Raw genomic sequence first — 7,662 nt, 5'->3', positions numbered from 1 at the left:
TAAAGTAAAAATAATTTCTTTATTCTTAATTCTTGGTGAGTAGAGAGAATGTGAGACTGCCTCTTTCCAACTCAGTCAACTGATTTGGATTTTGGCAGAATATCTAAAGTAAACCTGTTCTCTCTTTTATATCCTAGAAAAGAAAAAAAACCCTAGCAGTTCATTCTGAGGTTATACATAGCTTAGGTTAAATCTTAATTTATGATATACTGGAATGTCCTAAAACATGAAATAAACAGCCATTGGCACTCCTAAGGAATACACCCTTCTAATTATAAGCACTTAGAATCAATTTAAACATTCTTATAGTCCATAAAGATCTTACATTCTTCACTGGGTCTTCTGATAGTATCAGAGGTCAGCCTTTCCTATAAATGATAAAAGTTAGTCCCTTAATGCTGTGCACACAGCCCAACTCCTTTCTGCATAAATCAGGAACAAATCATGTAGCTCTCTGCAGCATGATCAACTCAAAACACAGTCCTTGATATCTGTGAGTTAAATAATAATGTTTTCTCTTCCTCACTGACATCGTTTCCGAAGCCGGCCCCTTTGCTGACATCGCTTACAAAGCCGGACACTTGGCTGACGTCACTTCAAGTTCCGGCCATTTTGATGACATCAGTTCCTCTCCCGGCCTTTAAAGCCTCCATTTTCGGCTACTATAGCAGTTCTAGTTTGAACTCTGTGAAATGAACTTGAGATTTATGATTCAACAAACCCTTTTGCAGCTGGGAAAAACAATATATGGGTGGCTACCCCAAACCTTTATGATGTCTTTGGCGTATAATTATTACTGTATATATATATATATATATATATATATATAATTATTATATATATATGTAGATATGTATATATATATATATATGTGTATATATATATTGATATATGTATATATATGTAGATGTGTATATGTATATATATATGTATATATGTGTATATGTAGATATGTATATATATATGTATATATGAATATGTATATATATATGTATATATGTGTGTGTGTGTGTGTATATATATATGACAGCAACACTCATAACAGTGACAAAACAATTACATTGACAATCATGTTACGTTATTTTTAAAATGTCTCCTTTTCTTTTTCATAACTTCTTTAACACACTACTTCTCCGCTGCGAAGCGCGGGTATTTTGCTAGTCTATGAATAAAGAGCACCTGACGGTAAAGCGGGCCCCGTGCCTGATGAAAACTCACCAGACAACATTCCTGTCAGTTACTTTATTCACAAACCTGCACTTCCTGGTAGATATAGAAGAGCAGCTGGAGAGCTGACAGACACACCGAGTCCTGCTGCAATCTCAGGTTTGACCTCATAACGCCTGCCGAAGTCAGGGGCCACAGAGGCATATTGAATAAAGTCACGTCGTCACTTCACGGGACATCGGGGACATACACAGGTAAGGAGAGCAGAACTAAAAAACTGCGCAGAATAACATGTGATATTCTAGTCAAGCTGGACCCTGGAGGGCAGCAGGTGACTTTCAGAATCTCGTATTTGACTGTTGGTAACTAAGACGTTAAATTATACTGAGCTGATGGAGCAGGATGGAGTTACCTGGCCTGGAGATCTTAAACAACATTGACATTTATATCTTTGTGTAGCACAGTTTCACACCTATGTGCGTGCTTTACAAATAGCAACAGAAAAATGAAAGTTATCATAGATGTAAAGTGTAAAAATCCTTGCTTTGTCTGTTTAGTTGTGTTTAGTGTAAGTGTATTGTCACACGTACAGAGCAGAGTGAAGTTCTTATTTGCAGGTTTTAGTCACTGATCTCCGCTGACATGCTCTCTGTTTCTCTTTTTACTGTTACTTGACAATCCTGATAGCAGTGCATTGAGTTTAAAGGCTAATGTGTCACTGAAAATGTCATTGCAGCAAATCAGAATCGTACTCAGTAGTTTGTATGCCATCATGTGCTTGTATGCATGCCTGACAATGTTCTAATGAGACGACTGATGGTGTCCTGGGGGTCTCCTCCCAGATCTGGATGGATCCAAAAATAATGTCCCACCTAGAGGTGTTCTTTTGGATTGAGGTCAGGCAATAGAGCATGGGGGCCAATCAATGGTATCAATTCCTTCATCATCTCGCCACATGAGTCCAGGCATTGTCGTGCACCAGGAGGAACCAGCATAGGGTCTGACAATGGGTCCAAGGATTTCATCCCGATACCTAATGGCAGTCAAGGTGCTGTCATCTAGCCTGTAGAGGTCTGTGCGTCCCTCCATGGATATGTCTCCCCAGACTGACCATCACTGACCCACCACAAAACCAGTCATGCTGAACGATGTTACAGGCAGCATAACTTTTTCCACAGCTTTTTCAGACCCTTTCACTTCTGTCACATGTGCTTAGGGTGAACCTGCTCTCATCTGTGAAAAGCAGAGGGCACCAGTGGTGAACCTGCCAATTCTGCTATTCTATGGCAAATGCCAATGGAGCTCCATGGTGCCCACTAGAGGACGTTGGGCCCTCAGGTCACCCTCATAAAGTCTGATTGTTTGGACAGAGACATTCACACCAGTGCCTGCCTGCTGGAGGTCATTTTGTATTCTCTGCTAGTGCTCATCCTGTTCCTCGATGCCCAAAGGAGCAGATACCGGTCAGTCCTGCTGATGGGTTAAGGACCTTCTATGGGCCTATCCAGCTGTCCTGGAGTAACTGCCTGTCTGTCTCCTGGAATCTCTTCCATTCCATTGAGACTGTGCTGGGAGACACAGCAAACCTTCTGGCAGTGGCACGTATCGATGTGTCTGCCATCCTGGAGAAATTGGACTGTATGTGCCAGCTCTGTAGGGTCCAGGTATGGCCTCATGCTACCAGTAGTGACACTGACCGTAGCCAAATACCAAACGAGTGACAAAACAGATGAGGAGAGAAAAATGTCAGTGGCCTCCCTCCACCTGTTAAACCATTCATTCCTGTTTTGGGGGTCGTCTCATTGTTACCCCCCCCAGTGCATCAAAGAAGCTGAAACTGATGAACAAGCCCCTCTGCCACTTAACTGACCTGATCAATAGCCCAGGTGTGTCATTGACTTGATGCTATACTCAGATTACAAAGAGTGCCTTTATTTTTTTTTAAGCAGTATAAAAAGAGAATCTGGCTGTAATTTAAAGTTTAGATATTAAAATAATTATTTTTCAATAAAACACAAAAAAGGATTAAAAGTAAATGCTGTAAAGGCAGATGTTATTGTGAGCCATAAAGGAGGGGATGAGAGAATCTGAGCCATAGACAGCCGACATGTTGAGCTCAAATAAGTCCACCAAATGACATATCTGGCCTGGGTGTTTGACACAAGAGGTGATTGACGAACAGCCATCATGGAACTGATGCCGAGCTGAGAAAAGGAAGAAAGTGGGAGAAGGTACAAATGGTCAAAGACTGTGAAGAAAACGTAACTTTAAGTTTTATAAGACAGGAGTCCAACCAGTGTTGATGTACGAGGACACAATCTGGGCCATCAAACAGAAGTAGGAGCTGCTGATCAGGATAGAAAGAAAAATAAATAAGGATGTCAGCAAGATGTCAGGGGTATCACAGAAAGTAGGGTGACATGTGTGGACCCCCCAGTTAGAAATGCAGGTTGTTGGTGGATGAAAAAACATTTGAAGGATGGCATATGCTTGGGTAGAGAGATTTGGTAATAAGTGTTGGGTCTGAGTCAGAGGACGCTGTGGTGAGGATCAATGGAGATCAGGATCCACATGGCTGACTGTTAACACCTCAGGAACGGTTTCAAGTACAACAAGAACACAGCATTGCATACTTCTATTATGTAGCTGTAATAAAATGTGGACTACACAGTTAAAAAGACGACTTGAGTGGGCAATTTTATGTGGCAAGAAATCACTGAAGTCGGGGTCTGCAAAGTAGGATGCCATTTCATGATCTGGTCATCTTTCAGAGGTGTTTGGTTTATCACATTCTCACAAATGCTTACTGTAAGTCTGAGGCTCCATCCATTTCACTGTTTCTACTAAACTACTGATGACTTTGGAATTCTCAAATTCCCGTATGTATGGCACAGATGGACAAGGTGCCCGTTACTGAAGCTTCTGTTTCTAAGTCCATAGTGAGCACCATGTGGTTGTAGCCCACCTCACTGTTTAGTCAAACTGCTGTTCATTTTGCTCACTCGCTGACTACAGAAGTGCTTGAAAGGCCTGACAGTCCATTTTGTTCATTCACTTAATCTGGACAGAATTCTGATAAGTCAGACCCCGTGTGTCTTTGATATGTGACAATGAAGCCCCTCCTGAACACATCTACAGTGTGTTTCTGTGTTAAAGAATTACAAACTGATGGCTTTGTCACAGATTCCTGAAGTGGCCAATAATAATCACAGTACCTGAGAAGTCTCTGCTTGTTACTTAAGGTGCAGCCGTGTGTTTCCTGTAAATCCGGTTTTTCTGGTTTTACTTGAGTGCAGTTCTCACAGGTCACGTGGTTTCACCTGCACGGCGCTCACAGGCCCTGTGCCAGTTCATCGCTCATTGTATCTCAAGGCAGGCAGTTTCTAGTTGTTATTGGTCTTGTTTGGTCTTTTCACAAATCCGTCAAACATGATGTGGGGTCGAAAGTCAATATTAGTTTTGTTTCTTTTTACTTCATGTCTTTTGTAAGATGATCCTTTTAGTTTAAAGTTGATGTTTCCCAGCTTGCACAGACAGAACACAACGAGATTAAGGTTGGCACTGCGCACTTGCTGGTAATCTGAGATTGTGGATCCTCCACAAATAAACTGGCTTGTGACTTTGTGTTTATTAGACTTCCCATTAAATAAACTTTTGCTTTAGATCTCTGACTTTGTATGTGTTTGGGCCAGATGACTGGATTTTATATTTTTGTGGTTTTCCAAAATTTGATTTGGTTATAATAACATTTTTCCTCCCAGTCCTTATCAGACATGAATGCTCCTTTTGCTGGGCCTCACTGCTACTGAAAGTCCCAGAGACTCGTGTTCAAGCCATGCCGTGTGTGTAGTCTGTGTGTTCTGCGCCATTGTGACTTGTCGTTTTTCACCTCAAAGCCATTCACGCCTATATTTCAAGCAGTTCAGAGCCTTTCTCAGTTTTCTTCATGTTTCAATCTCTCTGGCTGTGTTTGTCAGATGATGAAATGTCAGAGGGTCTCACGATGGTCTTATGAGGCAGGCCAGGCATTCACATCTCATTGTCTGATTGATTTTCATGAACTGCACATCTCGCTATTCACTAATAAATTAATGTCACCCCATTCTGTTAGGTGCTCAGTTGCACACAAGGCCTGCTAAGAGAGCCGACTTAATGGCAATGCAGAAAGTCATCTGAGCCCCCCACCTGCTTTCCAGAGTGAACACTAAACTGAACATCTAAACTGCAGTTCCACCAACTCTTTGGACAGCTCTGACATTCATCTGGTGACAAAGCTGTAAAACGAGGATGAGCTGACATGTCTGGAGAAATTCCTTCAGATACAAAGGTGACCTAAAATGACATTCATCGCAGGCTCGTCACTGAACTCTGATGAGTAAACATGTCACCTATAAGTGGGCACTGGATCTCTAAGTGGACACTACTGCAGTCCAGCCACAAGAAGTGACACTAGCCTTTAACACTTTGTTCATTCATCACGTCTGTCACTTTGAGACATGAAGCTGTACCAGTCTCTATGGAGTGAGAAGATCACAAACTCTCTTTGGCTTCTTCTGTCCATGGAGCCCTAAAACTGAACACCTTAACTGAGCTCTGAGGTCCAGTCCTCTAAAACACACTCTGTGTCAGTGACTAAGCCCAGTCTGAAAAGGCAGCCATTACTTCAAGAAGGGGACTTCATCACTAAACTCTTGTTCCAGACACAGTTCTGACTTTTCAAATGAAGTTTCAGAGGACACGACAAGGAGGCTGACAGTGAGCTGAGGAAGACAACAGCCCACTTCAGTGAAAGGACCACATGGCAGAGACAATGAGTGCCCTCCAGCACTAGCAAAGTTCTCTACTTGAACCACAAAACAATGACACACAACTCCACATGTCATCAGATTTCATCCTTAAATGCCTGGCATCATGAAACTGTTTATTTGTGCCAAGCTAAATTAAAACTCTAAGTGGAGAGTAAAGAGCCAGCTAAAGACCACCTTGGTCATGCCTTCTAATTCCTGTGCCACAAACTCATGTGTGGGTCAGATAAACTTTAGGTTTCCATAAGCCCTCTGACACCCAAATGCTGTGTATCAGAGCAGGCCAAAGCGACTGTGACGTCAGGCTAAAATGACGTTTAGTGAAACACTAAAGTGAAAAGCTCGTGTCCTGGAGTGTAAAATTGTTGTGTTTTGAAATTACAGACTGCTTATAGTAAACTTTAATTTTGCTCACACAAAGCAGGAAGACCTGAATTTACAGGACTCTTACAGTAACCTAACTACAGAGGCAGGTCACGTTGACAGTATTTCTCACTTCTCCATTCTTCACACCAGTAATTTATGACTTTAATGTATCAGTCAGTCGGTTAAACAGTGCGGATGCCACAGGATCAAAAGTTGTTTAAAGTCTGGAAATAAAAAACAGTTGGAATGCAATATGGAAGAAGCCCATTTGAAGCCCTAGGCAGGGAGAGGGCCACATAGCACGTAGTCAGTATTAGACATCGACGACTGTGGGGGTCCCACTTGATGTTTACTCCTGTCGGTTACCAAACAGACTTCATGGAGTTCATGCCACTTGGTGACCAGAGTGCTTGCCCCTTAACTTTCATAAATGGCACTCCTAATTCATTGACTTGCTCAGGCTGTAGTCACCTTTTTGAATTTTTCAGTGAGAGCATCCTGTGAAGCCACAAGCAAAAAGCAGCCCTGGAGGATGCTCATGTTTGTCATACCTAAATCTACCGCGGTATGAATGCAAAAATTTTGTTTTGTTTGTACGGAAAATAGTGCAGAGGTGCATCAAGAAGGAGAGCTGGCCAATCAAATGTGTGTAATGTCACATGTCCGGGAGTCTTCATGTGGAATTTCAATATAAATTATGGCTGTTTGGACAAATGAGGGAGAAACAAAGTAGCAACGACATAGGAACTGACATCAGAGACCAAGACACGTCAGAGAGACAGAGTGAGAAAAGAGAGACCACTTTGTGTGAATGTCGGGGAACACAAACTTATGAATGACAGCCTCTCCTCCGCCACTGCTCCACCAGTTCATGGTACTCAGACGACGTTTGTTCATTGGCCTCTTCAATGTGGTCCTTCCAAAGGACTGTCAGCTCCACTCTTAGCACCTGCTTTGAAGAGAGAGATGTTAACACCAAGTCTGATCTCAAAGAAGCTGGTGTAACGTGGTCTGTGAACTTAAGCTGCCTACCCAAATCTACTCACAGCTCCCAGTCCAACATCGAGGCCAGTAGGCTGTGGCTGACACTGCTCTTCCACCCAAACAAAGGTGATGTCCCTCTGGCTGCAGATGATGCTGTTGCTAGCCATGACTTTAGAGATGGCCTCTGCCACTGACCTGAGCGCCTCGTCGTGTCAACTACGGTAGTGGTCCTCATTGATGGTTAGTGTGCAGCTGCTGAGAATGTGCTCCAGTGGGCCCTTTCTGGAGCTGAGAGGACATATTAGAGACTCACTCTTGCCCCAGGTGTGTAGATTTGCTG

General features: G+C 42.6%; 1 protein-coding gene across 1 annotated transcript in view; it reads left to right on the top strand.

Annotated features, from left to right (window-relative positions):
* Positions 1-1,289: 1,289 nt before the first annotated feature.
* Positions 1,290-7,662, top strand: part of LOC120528394 (tripartite motif-containing protein 16-like) — a 28,808-nt gene continuing 22,435 nt past the window's right edge. Inside the window, exon 1 of the mRNA XM_039752549.1 lies at positions 1,290-1,421. The gene's annotated coding sequence lies outside the window, so the exon portion shown is untranslated. The remainder of the gene's footprint in view (positions 1,422-7,662) is intronic.

This window comes from Polypterus senegalus, chromosome 4 (genome assembly GCF_016835505.1).
Source record: "Polypterus senegalus isolate Bchr_013 chromosome 4, ASM1683550v1, whole genome shotgun sequence".
Taxonomy (NCBI): domain Eukaryota; kingdom Metazoa; phylum Chordata; class Cladistia; order Polypteriformes; family Polypteridae; genus Polypterus; species Polypterus senegalus.
This window is presented reverse-complemented; position numbering and strand designations above follow the sequence as displayed.